The 17,581-nt window shown below is 52.1% G+C and overlaps 1 protein-coding gene across 46 annotated transcripts in view; it reads right to left on the bottom strand.

Moving 5' to 3' along the window:
• LOC144283315 (uncharacterized) overlaps positions 1 to 17,581 on the bottom strand; it is a 237,817-nt gene that overhangs the window by 125,476 nt on the left and 94,760 nt on the right. Inside the window, exon 1 of one of the 46 annotated variants that reach the window (XR_013351809.1) lies at positions 4,291 to 4,560. The exons of the other annotated variants lie outside the window; for them this stretch is intronic. The gene's annotated coding sequence lies outside the window, so the exon portion shown is untranslated. Of the gene's footprint in view, positions 1 to 4,290; positions 4,561 to 17,581 lie in introns of those variants that run through there. 46 annotated transcript variants of the gene reach the window in all.

The following is a 17,581-nucleotide window of genomic DNA, read 5'->3' as shown; positions in this document are numbered from 1 at the left end:
GGCAGGCGCCAAACCGCTGCGCCATCCAGGGATCCCAATTTTTTTAAATTTTTTTTTTTAGGTATTTATTTATTTATTTACATGCACTTATTTTAAACTGAAATTGAGAAAAAGAATAAAAACATAAGATAGTACCAACTTGTCTCAGAAAAACTAAGGGGAAAGTTCCATCCAGCCAGGGCCTGGATGGTGGAGAGACCAGGCCCGTGCTCAGCAGGCGCCCACCCATCTGCCACAGTGTTACCATGCTGAAATGCCTCCAGAGCAGTTCCTGAGGAGCTGCTTCTTCCCCCAGTGGATGATTCTTGTCCCACTGTTTGGGCCTGCCTCTGGCCCCCCCGAGACCTCACAAAATGGAGAGAGTTCAGGCCCGGCACAGCAGCAGGATCCCAGACCTTGGCACCATGTACCTCAATTACTCAAGCAGTATCCTCCCGGTGCGGAGACCCAGGGAAAGATGAAAAACAGGGATTCCAGCAGGTAGATGACCATGGACTTACCTAGAGGAAAGGAAAAGCTTTCCTTCTTCCAGGCTCTGCAGCTCTGGGCATGACACAGGAAATCCACAGACCCTTCCTGGCCTTAAGTCCGTGTGTCTGTCATCTCTTCCCAGCCCGTGGCCTTAAGCAAGCCACTTTATATCTTCAACTCTCAGTGTCCCTCATGGCAAACTGCAAACACCAAAAGGGCTGCCAACTGGCCCCTCAAAGGAGAGAACCTGGGAGCCCAGCCCCCCCTTACCAAGAACCATCATGATGACTGGTGTGTGCCAAAGACACCCAGGTACCTCGGAACAAGGCCCGGTGGAGTGTGGTCAGCTGGGACTGTAAGTGCCCTGGGAACCAAAGGGAGGCTCTTCAGAGCATAGCATTCCCAGGGACCTGGGGGCTTCGAGAAACCCCCACTTGGCTCAGCCTGATGTCTCCCAACACGGTCTTTCTCTAGTCGACTTACCCCGCCAAGCCACCCCATCCAGTCTCCTCTGTCCACAATGCACAGGTGCCTTCTGCTGGGATATGTCCCCTTCCCAGATCAGGGTGTGGGGCCATGGTACTGGCAGGGAAGGGCAAGAGCCGAACCCCCACACGGAGTAAGGTCGGAGGAAAAATCACACTGAGCAGCTGAAACAGACCCAGCTCTCTCCTCCTCGATAACCGTGAAGCACAGCAGAGACAAAGATGAAGCAGGAAGACCCCTAGTACAAGCCCCAGGGCCAATTCTCACCAACCGACGGAGAAACCAAACATCAGAAAAGGGAAGGGGCTTCTATGACAGCTCACAGCCCCACATCCTTCCACCGACCCATCCCTCTGTCTCTTCACCTGTCACATGGGTGTGAGGTCTGCTCTGTCCACCTCACCGCAAGGAGCACCGCTCAAGGGAGACAGGCAATGGGAACGTTCTCTGAGGGCATGTGGTGCATTGTGCCGCGTGACGACAGCAGCGCTAACAGAGCCCACGCTGCCGCCATACACAGACTCCAAGAGGAAATAACAAAGTGCAACCCAAGGTATCACCTATTTGTAAAAAGAGCCTGCGATTTTCATTCATTTCCAGGGAAGCTGACACCTTTTCTCGTTTTGCAGCTTTGAGAACAAATGGCCTTGCTGATTCAAGGTGTCATTTTTCTTTAAATACTTTAAGAGGCAAGAAAATATGTCAGAACCCCCGAAGGAATCTTACAGGTGACCTGTCTATGCAATCTGCATAAGCACAGGGTAAGGCCTTGAGCTCCTGTCACAAGCCTTCAAAACTCTGGGGCATCTCTTGTTCACCTGGAACAGAGTGCCATGGATACAGCGTTTGACAGGAGTCAAAGTCTCATCTTTGGCCAAGAAGAAACTGGATGTGCTGGGCTTCTCCGTCCCAGAATGGGACCCGCTCAGGGGCCTAAAGCCGTGCGTAGTCACTGGCTTCTCCTGGAGAGTGCTGGGATTTTTAACTTCACTCACATTTGAGCACTGTCGACTCCTCTTGGCCTCTGCAGACAGCCCAAGGGGGGCACCAATTCTGGAATGGGAGGGGTCTGGGGGGCAATCAGAACGCAGGAGCCCACACTCGCTGTGCAAAGACACCTCATTCGCTGAATGGCTCTGCTCCTTGTAAACAACCCCCCCCCCCCCCGCCCCTGGTTGCCTGAAGAGGCTGCAAAGCCAGGGATTTCTAGTGGCTTCAGTCTGCTGTAAAAAAGGCAGGTCTTGGAAGATCCCAGATAAGTGCCAGGAGGGGAAGAACAGAGAGAGGCTGGCATCACAGCATCCATCCTCAAACAGGCTTTGACGAGGACAGAGCACATAAAAGGTCATGATTTGGGGCGACAGAGACAGCGGGGGTCAAATTCCAGTTCTGTCCCTTTCACAGCAAGTGATACTTAGAAATGTTTTACCTTTCTGAGCTTCAGGTTTGAACCCTAAGTAATAGCATGCTTGGGTGATGCTCAGAAAGATTACACGGGATAAGGCCGCTAAACATCTCAAGACGTGCGCTCAAGACCTTTCAGCTCCTTGTCCTTGCTGTCACCGTGCTTACCGTTTACTTGTAGAGGCCAAGTGGGTGCCCGTAACAAAGTCACTGAACCAGATAAGATTACCACCAAGCGAGCGATGCAGACTGCAAGCCCACGTGGGCTGGTGACTCAGCCTGGACTGAAAACGAGGACAGGAAGTGGGACAACAGTGGTCATTTTCCTGATCTGCAAATTCTTTCCTGTGCAAAACTCTGCCAAGGCGTACGAAAGAATGCACACGGAGAATCCAAACAAGGGCGAGCAGGGCGTCTAGGAGGAAGGCGCTACTCTGTGGGGTATGTGGTCTGCAGAGGGGGAGCTGGGCTAGGTCACTAAGAAGGGCATGTCCCCAGGCAAGGCTATGGAGCAGAGCAGCTCAGGCCACCTTCAAGGTGAGGCGCCCAAAAGCCCCCCACTCACACGGGAGCAGGAAAGGAAGCTGTCTTGGCCTGCAGGCCGCCAGCACTCAGCAGTGCTCACTGCCCCCTGCAGCCTTTGAGGATGGACATTTGCAGGGGGTGGGGGTGGGGGGTGGAGGAATGTCCCCAAGGCCGGAGCCCGGAGGCCTGGCCCGTGCCAAAGGACGGAAGGAGGTGCGGATCTAACAGTCCGCCAAGCTCAGAGCACAGCCAGCATCAGGGCAGCCATAGGAAGTCAGAGGCCACACCCAACACAGCCTTCCTCCTTTCTGAGAAAGACCATCAAAGCAAAACAAAGGTGGCTGACAGGGTGGGGAACTCCTCATCACAAACAAGTGTTCCAGCCTGGCCACTTCAGGGCTTCCGTCCTGCTTAGAGAAAGCACTGTCTGCCCAACAACGTTCATCCCAAGACCACTGCTCGCTCGGACCCTCCTCTCTACCATCACTGAGCCATGTGTCCAGACCTGCCAAGAGTCTCCTCCTGAGCCCACAGTTCCCACCAACACCTTCCAGAATCATTCGTCTTCAGGTGAGTCACCAGCTCTTGTCAAATCCACCTGAACCAGGAGGATCCCAACAACCCAAGGGTGTCAGAGTGCATTCTGCACGCTGGACCCTGCTCTGTGTCCCCTATGGAAGATTTGACTTTGTTAGATATTCTCAGTGGCTCTTAGGTGTACTATTACTACCTCATTCTACAGGTGAGAAAACAAAGGTTCAGCAATGTTAAGTAAGCTCCCCCTTGCTGTGCACCCAGAGCCCATCTTCTGTGCCACAGGCCATGCACACCTCACCTTCCCCTACTCTGTGCACTCAGAACCCCGGGTTCAGTTGTGACTCTGACATTAGTGACATTTACCTCGGGTGAGGCCCTGGATCTCCCGGCTCTGAAGCTTCACTTCCTCCTCTGCAACAGGGGATGTTAACAACACCTGTCCTCCCAGTGGCTGTCTCAGTGTTGGTGAACGACAACCCCCACCCCATGGCCCAACACACAGCAGGTACTACATACGGCAACTGCTCCAGGGGCACATAGAGAAGACACACACGCGTGCAGACGCGCAAACACAAACACACACGCGCTCATGCACACACTCACACGTACACACATGCACAAGAAACATAGACGGACTCAACTTCTCTAAAAAAGCAATAAAATAACCTCCAGAAACAAACAGCAAACCAGAGACCAGGGAAGACACCAGCCAGCACACAGATGTTGTCTTTTACCTCCTTCCTGAGGGAAGGGAGATCTTAAGAAAGAAGAGAAAACCTAAGAGGGCCTGGGTGGACACTGGAGCACCCACGGGCAGCAATGATGACAAAACAAAACCGCCGCGTGTCAGTTTTCGCCCAAGCTCACCCGGCCCCAGGGCGACCAAAGCGGAGAAGGGATGAGCAATCACCAGCATGTCAATCCCGCCCCGGCTCCAGGTGCTCCGGTAAATCGCTGACAAGCCAACATCAAGAACGTGACTCCATCACCTTCCCAACACCTCCGCGTGGCTCTGTATCCCAGGAACGGAGTCTCAGTCCCGTTGGAAGCTATCGAGGGAACTTGTAAACAAACACTGCAGGCATAAGGGAAGCTGTGCTAAATGAAGGAAGTGGTCTGGAATCCTCCAGAGCCCAGACTTTTCTGGGGAAGAGAAAGCACAGAGTGAAGGGTTCAAGCAGCCCAAACTCCTTGCGGGCGCCACCCCCACACCACCACCAGGCTGGTGGCTTGACGGAGATGAAGACTGCAGGGCGGTCTTTGCAGGGACAGGGACCTGGGGCAAAGGAGGTATTCGATAAATTTTTCTCCAAGGACTGAATGAGCAGGATCGTGCCCCACAAAACAATTTCATGCAGTCACCATCATTCAGTGAAATGCTCGACGAGAGACTGAAGCTCCTGCCCCCTGCAAATATGAAGGTCACCTTCTCAGTTTCGTTCAGCAGACAGCCAACATGGGGCAAAGGAGACCTGCCACGATGCGCAGACAGGCGCTGGGTGCCGCAGCCTGCAGCTGGATCTCAGTCTTGTGATGACAAATGCCGACTTACAGGCAGCACACAGCTCCATTAACACCCACAGCCGACAGCTTTCTCCAGACATCACATGTCCATCTCATCTGACCCTCTTGCTTTACGAGACACAGGTGACGACCATTCACATTTCATGGATGAAGAACCCAGGACTCAAGATACCAAGCAAACGTGGCTATGGGTCACTCATCTAGAAAGCGGCGGCAGCGGCAGGATTTGCACTCAGCTCTGTCAATCTCCCAGGCTCTTACGAGCCCAGGCTCTTAAGCATGGTCAAGCCCAGAGAATGCAGGAAGCAAATCAAAACAGAACCCCTGAACTTCTATCTCAGGGTGGCCACACACTAAGCAAATGTCTCTAGGGTCTGTCCCTGCCAAATCCAAGAAGACCTCTCTCTGCCCCGCCACTTGCCTCCCTGTCCAATCCACCTGCATACACACAGGGTCTCCGCTCCACCAGTGTACCTCCAAGGGAACCACGCTCGTGGGGTCAGTGCCTCTCTCCATGGGAAAAGTGGGGAGCAGGGCTGAGTCTTCTGTCTAAATCCAGCACACAAAGGCACTTAATGAGTATCAGTGTCATTGAGTTGCACAGTGGATCAATACCCATCTATAAAACAGGAATAAAACTGTCACCTCCAGGGCTGTTGGCAGGGTACGATAACCCACAGAACTAGGGTTTGGGTTCTGATAAATGTATCCGTAATTCCTAAACTTTTACAGTTGGTAAATAGAAAAAATATGCCAGTAACTTTGCACGATGCCCCACATGCACTGGGGGCACATATACATCCATACATGTGTGTATGTGCATGTGTTGGGGTGGGGGGGGTGTTTATGTGTGTGCACATGTGTTCGTGCACTTACCAAAACAGAAATGTGTGTATGCAGTTATCTTTGAATTGGCAATGGAGAATCAGCCTTGAGAGCAGCTTGCGAGGCTGTAGCTTGGATCCATCAGGTAAAATGCTCACAAAGAGCAAGCCTGCCCAGTTAACTGGAGTCCAGTGATGTGCCCATAGAAGGCTGGGACTCAGCCACGTCTGGGGGGAGTATGATAAAGCTGGTGCTTGGAAGGGAGTAAACAGGGCTGGTTTCCAAGTGTTCACGTTCCAAGTATTGTAGGCAGGAAAGAAAGAAAGCTCATGCATCCCCCAAATTCTGCATGCCACACACTATTCACGCCCACTTAGGGAAATCCATCTCAGTCTTCCCTTTATCATCCCTTCATCCATTCCCTCTGCCAGGAGAAGGGTCAGAAAAGCAGGAGCTAAAAGCTACACAGGAGAGGCAACTCAGGTAGACACCTGCCACGAATGGGGAAGGAGCCAAGTGTGACCTGACGGCCTGAGCTGCCCACCTGAGCCCCACCTGCACCCCAGGGCCTCCCCACACCTGTGACTGGGACCCCTTTCTGCTGCAAGCGCTGGGTTTTCGGCAGGTGGGCTGTAGATGCAGGCCATTCCCGGCTGTGACATGGACCCTGGGCCCAACAGCCCTTTCCATCCACCGCCGAAGGCCGGGCCCCGGGTGGTGGTGTTCCTGGGAACCTGGAGAACATTCAGTAGAGGAAGCCCAGGGATGTGGCGGGAGGAGGAAGCGGGGCAGAGCGACCTGCCAAGTTTTCCAGAGGAAATGAGTAACCCGATGTCAGGCAGTGACGCCTCGCCAAGCGAGGAAGTGGCATTGTCTGGGGACCGGCCATGGGCCTTACATAACAAGCACCCCCCCCCCCGCCTCCCGCCTCCCCCTCCGCCCCCCCGCCCCCCCGCATTCTGGCCATGGCCGTATTTGGGGATTGGCAAAAACATCTGATGAGCACCTCTACCCTGTGTAAACACTGGCTTTATTAGGGTGGTAGAGAGAGGTCTGGCTCGCAGGCCTGCTTGGCTCGGGCCCGCTGCGAATCTGACTCAGCGTCTCTGGGGCCCTCCTTAGGCAGCGTGCACCCGCTGGGTGGCCGGGCAGCTCAGTGGTTAAGCCGGGCTCTGGGTATGGGGGGGGCCAAGCTGCCAGCCTCCACCCCCCACACACACCCCGATCCCCAACACTGTGTAGTGAAAATGGACAAAGCCCTCCCAGGAGGCAGCCAGCAGAGGAGAGGGGCATGGAAATGAGGAACGTCAAGTTCTTGCTGGAGTCGTAGGAGGATGCTAGGGGAGTTTAACAAAATCTTAAAATGCACGTCAACTCAAGTGACAGAGTCATGGATCACAGTGCCATCAGCAAGGCAGAGAGATAATGCCACCAAGGACTCAGTTCTCAGCAGTCTGCAAATCCACCTGCTGCTCACATGAAGGTACAGAGTCCGGGTACGAGGGCAAGAAAAACCCACGATGCTCCAATCTGGTCCCTTGGGGCGGCCTGCTAGGGCCCTACATTCACTGTTGTCACTTCCTACTCAAGAACAACCCACCCGGAAAGAAATTATCACACACATGTACACACGTGCACTCACGCACGCACAGATGCACATCCTTTGTTTTAAAAGCCAAGAAAATAGGCACAGAGAGATTAAGTTCTCCGGTTAATGTGAAACGTTGGGTCAGAATTTATGTATTTTTTTTAAGATTTGATTTATTTATTCATGAGAGACACACAAAGAGACATAGGCAGAAGGAGAAGCAGGCTCCCTGTAGGGAGCCCGATGTGGAACTCGATTCCAGGACCGCGGGATCATGACCTGAGCCACCCAGGTGCCCCTTGGGTCAGAATTTAAAACCCTAGATCTGTTTTACTTTCCACAAAAGGGATTTCTCCCCTTCCATTGGTTATCTGATTTTTTATTTCTTTCTCTACTTTTTAAAGTAAGCTCTACACCCAATATAGGGCTCAAACTCATGACCCTGCAATCAAGAGCCATGTGCTCTACGGACTGAGGCAGCCAGGCGCCCCTGTTTTTGTTTTTTGTTTTTGTTGTTGTTGTTGTTGTTGTTTTTTTGTTTTTTTTTTGTTTAATGATCACCAACTTTGACAAAGGCTGAGAGCACAGTGCAAATTCTTTTTCCTTACAACATGTTGGAGCAAGTGGCCAGCCCAGCGCCCCAGAATACTCTGCGGGGGTACTTCCAAAAGCTAGGACCTTCTCCCCAGATCTATAGCCCACCAGCACCAGCAGGCAGGTGACGCAGACACGTAGTAACATCACATCCTAGCCCATGCACATCAGCGGAGCGTCCACAATCAGCGCTACACCGAGTTGTCACATCTCGTCACTCTTCTCCCATCTGGGAACAGGTCCTCTGGCTTTCCTTAACTCGAATGACCTTGTTGCTTCTCAAGGTTATAGGGCAATTATTTTGAACCAGGTCCCACAGTTTGGATGTGTGTAATATTTTCTCATGATTAGATTCCCATTATGCATCTTCATTAACTTTTCCCTTTTTTTTTTTTTTTTTTTTTTTGCATAATTGCAAAGCCAGAGCTGGAGGAAAGGCTTCCTGGACAAGAGTAAATCATCTAAGTCAACTGTGATGACAACCTTCAGCCAGGCCTTTTTCATCAGGCGCGCGAAGGCTGTGGTAGTTTATGACTCACAGGAGGAGCAGACTGTAGTCTGGGGAGGGACTCGGTTTCCACGCAGCTCAAAAGATGCTGGCATCGTTCTCTCATGCCAGCTTTGCTTACAAATAAAAATTTAAAAAGAAAAGGAAAAAGAAAAAGAAAAACCTCAGAATTGAGTTTAAAAAGACCTTTCATGCGGTGCCAGGCCTCCCCCTTCCCCCCCCTCCCCGCCTCTGTTGCAAAGTACAATACATATGTTTATCTTGCTTCTAAGAAGGGGTATATTAAAATACTTGAGGATGTTCCCCTCCTAACCCTGGCATGCTGGCTCCGACTGGCTGTACAGCCACATACTATAATGAAGTGCAAAAGCAGCAGTCAATTATGGCTTTCGCAAACACAGGGATCTTTCCTGAGGTTGGAAGTCACATCACTTGAAAGGCTGACTTTCTTCAAACTTCCAGGAACTGAGTGGCCCAGGGCCCGTCTATTTAAAGGTCAACCCAGCCCTGCTGTATTTGGAGGGCGGCCGCGGGCACAAGCTTATTCTCAGCCCCTGTCCGCAGCCACCGCAGAGGGCCAGGCTGTGAGTAGCACTGTGTCCCTTCAAAGGGAGGGGACAGAGTGCCGGAGTCGGAGGCAGGGCCAGGGAGACAAGGGAGATGCAGTGATGAGTCGCCTCCAAGGGGCGGTGGCAGTCATCGGTGCTGGACGTAATAGAGCGAACTCCGTCACAGCGGATCCTTGCAAGCAACAACCACAACTCAGAATCAAGAGGAGTCCCAATTTTCTGGAATTTGATGGTCCTCATGTCCCCCTTGTAACTCAGCTCTGTGGGTCCAAGCTCTGGCAGGAGCCGATGGCCCCTGGACCCCTTTTGAAAGTTGACCAGAGGGGCAACAGTCTAGTTCACCCACTGACCACATATAAAATCTCTTAAAAGTGCTTAGCCCTTAGCTTTTTTATTTATTTTTTCATGAGAGACACAGAGAGAGAGGCATAGACACAGGCAGAGAGAGAAGCAGCCCCCCTGCAAGGGAGCCTGATGTGGGACTCGATCCCCAGCCCTGGGATCACACCCTGAGCCGAAGGCAGGCACTCAACCACTGAGCCACCCAGGCGCCCTAGCCCTTAGCTTGATGTTAACTCAAACAGCTCTGCATTTATGGAATTTCCTCTGCTTGTTTGGTACTTGTTTATTCTTCCAACTGCTGGCCAATTCAGAACTGCCAGGTTATCAGGAAACCATCGCTGATAGTGCACCTAAAACGTGTTCCGAGTCCTATGGGTAAGCAGCTGGCACAGCTTCCCAGCCCCAGCCGCCCAGCTGGTGAGGGATGCGGCTAGAACACACACGCCCTCCACATGCCTACCACGCTCGTGAAGGCAGTGAAGTCGTGAAGCAGAGAAATCCTATAGATCCTCCACTACCTGGCAAGGATGGCCATGCTGGGAAGAATGATCCCACCTGTCAGGTACTCGAGGGTGCTTTACAGGAGATGGCATCTGTAGGGCTGCCTTTAGTGGGCTCAGAGAAAAAAGGAAGAGGAATCCAGGAAGAAGGTACAATGTGAGCAAAAGCGATGAGACCCGAATAGGGCCTGGATGGATGACAGCGGGCTGGCAAGCTGAAGACCCAAATGCATGAAGTCCTTTGGGACATTTTTGCAGCTCCTGTGAACCAAGCACTGACTTGAGACCAGTCACTATCCCGGGACACCCATTCATGTCATCTGAGTCCTCACAACCGTGGCGGGTAAGAGAAATTACCAGGCCAGGGTTCAGATGAGAAAGTGCAAGGCCTGGAGAAGAAATACTACTGACCACCCGGTTGCTGGTGGTAGGGCTTGCCCTTGATGCTGGGCTGTCCGGCACCAAGCCTGCTGCACCTCCCATGTGCCTTCCCAAGGCCTTTTTCTGCTGAGGTCACTGCTGACACAGGAAAGGATGCCGCTGAAGGGGAATGGGATTGGGGGGAGGGAGGAGGAGAGAGAGGAAGGAGGGAGGGAGGGAGGAAAGGAGGGACAGTGCCAGGACTGTGATTCAGTGCAGACCTTTTCTAGGGTCTGATTAGTTTGAAAAGACTTTGAAACCAAATCCAACAAAACACAACACTTAGTGGGCCAAGCCAGGAAGGAAGCTCAAGCAGGCAATCTCCAAGATTCGGCGTCATCAGAGGGGACCCAGGAAGGGACGCTGTTACCAGATAGGGTCTGAGGGTGCACTCCCCAGAAAGAGGACCTTGAGATGAGAACTCTTGTTGGCCTGTCTGCTGGAGAGAGTGCACGGGACAAAGGGAGTGGGGGGCGCAGGCCAGCTTGAGAGGGGGCTCAGCAAGGAGGGGGTCTCAGCGGGACACCAGCCTCAGCCCTAGCCCACGGGAGTTCTGGAGCATGAATGGCACCACAAAGTTCACCCCACCTGGAAGCATGGGGGGGGCATGGGAGGGTGGCTGGCCTGCTGTACCCAAGTCAGCAGCAGCTGGGGAACGGTGGGGGGGGGTCTGGGGGGGTGAGCAACTTCCTGGATAAGGCAACAAATCTCCAGAGAAGGGGGCAGCGTGAACTTCAGCAGCTGGGAGGTGAGTGTGCCGTCCCGTCAAGGGGACCGGGGAAAGAACACCAGCAGCATCCACTACAATTAGTCATCCCTAGATGACCGGGAAATGACCAGCAATGATAAGAGTGCCCATTTTTTAACGTTTCCTGCCTAAGCCAGATACCGGGCCCGCGCTGAGTCAGCCGCTGAGATGAGTGCTGAAGCAGCGGGGACGGCCAGGGACGAGGAACGCGGAGGGGTGCCACGGGGACAGGTGTCTGCAGAGACGCGGGACAGCAGAAAGGGCGTATCGCCCGAGCGTGCGTCTCTTCCCTGCTTCTCTCTCCTAAGGACAGTCACCCCGTGATGTCACATGAAACGGACCTAGGACACAAACTCAGCCTTCTGTCCTCCTATCCAGAAAACCCCCAGCAGGACGGCCTAGGAGACGTGTGTAGATCTCTTCGAGAGATTATACCACAATCTGATACTGTCGGTCGGAACTACCAGATAAGCCTCCTACGGTGTCTGGCATGTACATTCAGTGCTAAGTAAAAGCTGAGCGGCTCGCGGCTCGCCAGCTGAGCACATGTCAACCTCCACCTCCACCACCGGCTTCACGTTAACCTCCCAGACCTCTTCCCAGAACAGCAGAGACTCGTTTCTGAATGAGTCGGCCGCCTCCGAGTCAACAAATGAATGGAGACACAAAGTGTGGTGGATTCATACAGCGACATAGTATTCGGCTGTTTAAAAAAAAAAAAAAGAATGAAGCATTGATATATGCAAGAAGTTTCATGGAAGAGACTTGGAAATATTATGCCAAGTGAAATCAGCCAACACAAAAGACCCATATATAAAACAAGAATACATACATGAGACAGACAAATCCAGAGACACTGGCAGAAATGGGGGGGGGGGGGGATGACTGCTAAAGGATACGAGGTTTCTTTTTGGGGTAATAAAAATGTTCTAAAATAGATTGTGGGACGGTTGCACAACTCCACCGACCTATTAAAACCACTGAATTGTACACTTCAAGCCAGTAACTTGTAGGGTATGTGAATTATATCTCAATAAGGCTTCTATATGGAGCCGTGCCAGTAATACCACCAATGCCAATCCCAGCCACTGTGCAGACATGTTAGCTGTGGCTTCCAGAACAGTATGCGCTAGGTCTGAACAACTCCATGAACATGCAGATATGTGTCCCCGAATGCACCCCTCAACAGAGGGCACGACCCTGCCAGCTGAGAGCCAAAGGGCTTTTAGAAGAGCTGCTGCCACCCGCCCCCCAAAACTCTGACCCTCGCGATCCAATGCCACAAGGGCCACACAGCGGACGGCCTGCAGATCTTATTTTGTCTCCCGCCCCGAGCAGTTCCTAAACAGTGGGAGTTAAATATTTATAAAGAAGTCACTGTTTAATGTTCCATCTGTACTTGCGAAGCCTGACGCAGGGAAATGCTGAAGTGACAGCTGATTATACAACCCAGGGGAAGCCCGCGCGCCGGGGCGCCTGACAGTCCCCAGGACTCTGGCCTCACCTTCCCGCCTGTTGTTTCCAGCAGAGCTGTCTTCCTCCTCAGGGAGCCCTCCAATGCTACCCTCCTCCTCCTCCTCCTCCCCCCCTCCTCCCTCCCGCCCATCGAACCAGAGGAAATAGCCCTTTGGGCCAAAAGCTGCAGGTCTCAGGGCTCCTGATGAGTTGCTCTGAGCAGTTCCTGAGTAAGTGGAGTGCTGTGGGGGCGAGGTCTTCCTGCAGGGAAGCAGCGCACAGAACAGGAGGGCCTGCAAACCGGGGCAGCCAGAGGCACAGGCGTGGACCGGGATTGCCTTCTGAGGACTCCCGAAAACCATCCTCCGTGCCAGGCCCCAGTCTGAACACGGCATGGAAAGTGAACACCAAAACCAACTCCCAGACCTCACATCCCAGCTTCAGTGAACACCAAAACCAATTCCCAGACCTCACATCCCAGCTTTAATCTTTCCTGCCTCAGTTTCCCCAGCTGTAAAAGCGGCCTGGAAGGTCCAGCTGATTTACAGTCACTTCTGAGCATGAAATAAGATGGAACTTAGAGGCATGGAGCAGATGTAGCTATTTTTCTTGTGACATGAAGGTGAATGAATGAGACACGATACTGAGAGGCCGTGTCAGGTGCTTTACCTCTCTGCCTGGCTTCTGCCCATCTGGTTAAGGTGTAGGTGGGTCTGTCCAGGCCAAGCAGTGTGGGCATTGTGGGCATCTCTATGCAGATCAGAGAGTGGAAGGAAAGTCTTCACCTGTAAACCCTCCATCTCATCCTCAGGCCTCCCTCCTGCACTGCCATGCACACCAGCAGGCGAGGGGTTCAGCATCTCATGCCGCCCGCTGCTTCTCCGACCACCGACCTGCTTCCTGCTTCTCGACCACCACTACCTGCTTCTCCTTCCCGGCTCCATCCTCACTCGGCTGTGACCTTGGGCCACTCTGGTTGCCTGTCCCTGCCCTCCACAGCTTCCCACACACATTAGGGGCCATCCGTGTTGCTGATAAACTGCAAGGTGGGGAGGTGTCCGCGTCTGCTATCCCTGTCACTCCTAGGACTCCTTTTGAGGCCTGGGCACCCCGTGGCTAATGCACAGGGGCTGGATTGTCTGCTGCACTGGGGAACAGCTCTGCCAACATGTGCACCTGGCCTGCCCCCATCCACCCTTGGAATCCCACTGGCTCTATCCCCAGGTCTTGAGGGAAGGAGAGAGGGGAGGCCTTGTAGAAGCCCACTGGCCTCCTCCCTCTTCCTGCTGTGCAGGTAGCGCTGAGCTGGCGGGGGGGGGGGGGGGGGGCGCACCATATCAACAGGCAAAGTCCCTTTCTGCAGGGATTGTCCCTTGTTCCGGGAGCCAGATGCATAAAGGACTAAGATAAGCACAGGCACGAAGGGAATAAGAGGGCTCAGGGAGACGCAGGCCAGGCAGGGAAGAGCAGGGGCAAGACCTGAGCCAAAGGAACGGTGTGGAGAAGAGGACCCAGAGAAGAGCTACTTGACCCGAAGCCACTTAAAATAAGGTCCAGATATTTACAGTAAGTGGGGCAGGTCTGTGTCCTGGAGAAAGAGGGACTTTCTCCTGAAAAGACAAACTGCCAGCACCTGCTTTTGATCCTCAGCTCTACCTCTCATTTGGCTGTGATCTTGGGCCACTCGTGTCACTTGTCCCAGCCCCTTTCCTGGGGGTGGGTACTTTACAAGAAACAAAGAACTATAAATATCAAACATTTTACAATCAGAACTTAATGATTTAGCATTTATATATTACAAATGCCTAATGCATTAATTACAAATGATCATAAATACAAATAAGGTCTGTCTTATACCTCACGTCGAAGTTGTCACTTTAAACTCTGCTCTAGGGGCACCTGGGTGGCTCAGTCGGTTAAGTGTCTGCCTTTGGCTTAGGTCAGGATCTTGGGGTCCTGGGATCTAGCCTCACATCGGGCTCCCTGCTCCTCCCTCTCCTGCTCCCTCTGCTTACGCTGTCAAACAAATATATGAAATCTTTTTTAAAAATAAAAATAAAGGGCAGCCCAGGTGGCTCAACGGTTTAGCGCCGCCTTCAGCCCAGGGTGTGATCCTGGAAACCCAAGATCGAGTCCCACGTCGGGCTCCCTGCATGGAGCCTGCTTCTCCCTCTGCCTGTGTCTCTGCCACTGTGTCTCTCATGAATAAATAAATAAAATCTTTAAAAATAAATAAAAATTAAAAAAAAACCCTTGCCCTAAGTATTAGTCACACAAAAAACGAATCCAATGCCAAAGCTTTTCTTACCACATATTTTGTCACAAAATATAAGCTCCCTTCACTCCTCATCATTAAAAGGATCATTTTACATAAGACCTTCCCGGACTTCTTTCTTAATCTTCCGAAGGCCTCTTAATTCTTTTAAAATTTTTAAAAAGATTTTATTTATTTATCCATGAGAGACACAGAGAAAGAGGCAGAGACACAAGCGGCTCCATGCAGGGATCCCAATGTGGGATTCGATCCCAGGACTCCAGGATGACACCCTGAGCCGAAGGCAGACGCTTAACCACTGACCCACCCAGCCGTCCCTTTTTATATTCTTTTATTTCTAAATCACTTTCTTTTGATTTGCATGGAATCATCTTTGTGTTCTTTCCTCCATGTTAACTGGTCTGATTCCCCCAGAGCCCCCAGGCCTCCCTGACCACAGTACTCAGGACCCCTACCCGCTTCTCTCTCCCCACAGTGTAGTAAGTACCAGTACCCTACATCTACCCTCTGGTTCCCTTTGTAGTTGCTTCCCTGGCCAGGGAGGCCCCGGACGGCAGGGATCTACGTCCATTTCTCAGGCTGTTAGCTGTATTAGCCCTAGAGTATCAGGCACTGCACCAGTGTCTGGCACACAGAAGGTGCTAGGCCAGTGTGAGCAACTCCAGAAGCCTGCCCACAGTACCTGTACTTGCACTGGGAGACCCTGCAGTCTAGGCAAACGTGCTGTTTCTGGCCACTGCTCTGCCTTAGGGAGAAAAAGCCCCATTACCCAACTCCCCCAAAGTCACCTCACTAACCAGGGAGACAACCGTGAACAGGACAGATACTTACATACATACTATAGCCGCACGTGTATCCGCCAATCGAAAGGCAGGGTCTGTCTTTGGGCCACTGACTGGAGATGCAACTCGTCTTTCTTGCAAAAATACACACTCACTGTGCAGTATCTACGATTTCTGATTTCTACTGCTTTAAAATAGTGCAAAAGTTCGTCCTCTGCAAAGCACATGGAATACAGACTTCTTATAGTTTGACTATGTTTTTTCCCCTCTATTATTTTACAGCTGTTCTGCCCCCTAAGTGGTTCGGTGACAACTTTTTAGCAAATCAAGGTTATCCGTTCTTTCCAAAGTCCCAAACTTAGTTTTCATGCAGCGACTCTCTTTATACTCAAATTTCTTCAGGTTATGCAATATTTAATTACCGACACAACTAACTTTTGGCCGGCAGAGAAATCAAAGAGTGGTAAAAGCCTTTTGGCACACCAGTACCAACAGCGGACATTTAACGGGTGTTTGCCACATGCCAGGAAGCATTGTTCTAAGCCTTACATATATTAACTCATTTGATGCTCATAAACACCCTAGAAGGTAGGGGAGTCCGGTTTTGGAGATGAAGCAACCAGGCACAGAGAGGTTACTTAACCTGTGCAAGGTCAACAGCTAGTCAGGAGCAGAACAGACGTCTTCATCTGGACAAATGGACTTGTGAGTAGCCCACCAGCCCTGCGCCTTCAGTGACCCTGGGGCCTCATGCAGTTTGCTGCACAAAAATGGGCGAGGGAACCAAACAGAGGTCAGTGAAGAGTTTCTGCTACTCTTGCCCTGGACTGACAAATGTTCACAACGTCTGGCCATCAGCAAATGACTGATCATCGTCAGATGTGGGTGGGCTGGACGCTACCAGTGAGTTTATTAGTGCATATTTTCATGTTACATGACTTCTGTCTCCCTGCGCAAGCTGTCTGTAGGAACACAGACACAGAGGACTCCCTCAATTCCTATGTGGCTGAGGCATGAACTACGAGTTGGGGGCACACCAAGAAATGAGGTGGCTTCAGAGCTGAGCCGAGTTCTGGGCGGATGTATGGGGCCAGGGGGTTTGGAGGTAGCACTGCCTACACAGGGTGCTCCATGTCCAGCATCAGGCCAGCAGTGCTATCAGCCTGCTGCTTCTCCCAGCGGGCAGCATGAGATGCTGAACCCCTCGCCTGCTGGTGTGCATGGCAGTGCAGGAGGGAGGCCTGAGGATGAGATGGAGGGTTTACAGGTGAAGACTTTCCTTCCACGCTGCATAGAGATGCCCACAATGCCCACACTGCTTGGCCTGGACAGACCCACCTACACCTTAACCAGATGGGCAGAAGCCAGGCAGAGAGGTAAAGCACCTGACACGGCCTCTCAGTATCGTGTCTCATTCACTGCCCTGAGCCTCAGTCCCCGTGGGCGGTACCTGCTTGGCAGAGTGGGGGACAACTCCCTCCCATTTCACAGAAGGAGGAACAAATAGTCTCCAAAGGCCCCCCTCTCCTGAAACCCAGACACACTGAGAACCGTGTCACTAATTAAATAACTCTCCAGACTAGAAAAGGAAATGGATTTGCTACCTGAATCACTTCCATGGGGTAGAAGAGGTCACCTCACTATTTCTTGAAATAAAAAGCGTCAAAGAGGAGCTCAAGGAACTCAGTTTCTCAGCTTTGAAAGGGTGCCACACTAGAAAATGCACACTCTACAGCGGCCCAAGTGCTACCTGAAGTGTGGTGGCAGGTGGCTTTAAAATATAAGCACACGGGGGGCGCCTGGCAGGCACCGTTGGTTAGGCGTCCGACTCTTGGTTTAGGCTCAGGTCATGATCTCGGGATGGTGAGATCAAGCCCAGTGTCAGGCTTAGTGCTCAGCATGGAGTCCGCTTGAGAATTCTCTCTCTCTCCCTCTGCTCAGCCCCCACGCTCTCCTATCTCTAGAAGAAATAGATCTTTAAAAATAATAAGTACACACAAAAATACTACCTTAGACTTTACTGCTCCC

Source organism: Canis aureus, chromosome 14, assembly GCF_053574225.1.
Source record: "Canis aureus isolate CA01 chromosome 14, VMU_Caureus_v.1.0, whole genome shotgun sequence".
Lineage (NCBI taxonomy): Eukaryota > Metazoa > Chordata > Mammalia > Carnivora > Canidae > Canis > Canis aureus.
The sequence above is the reverse complement of the archived record's forward strand: the minus strand, read 5'-3'. Positions and strand labels throughout refer to the sequence as shown.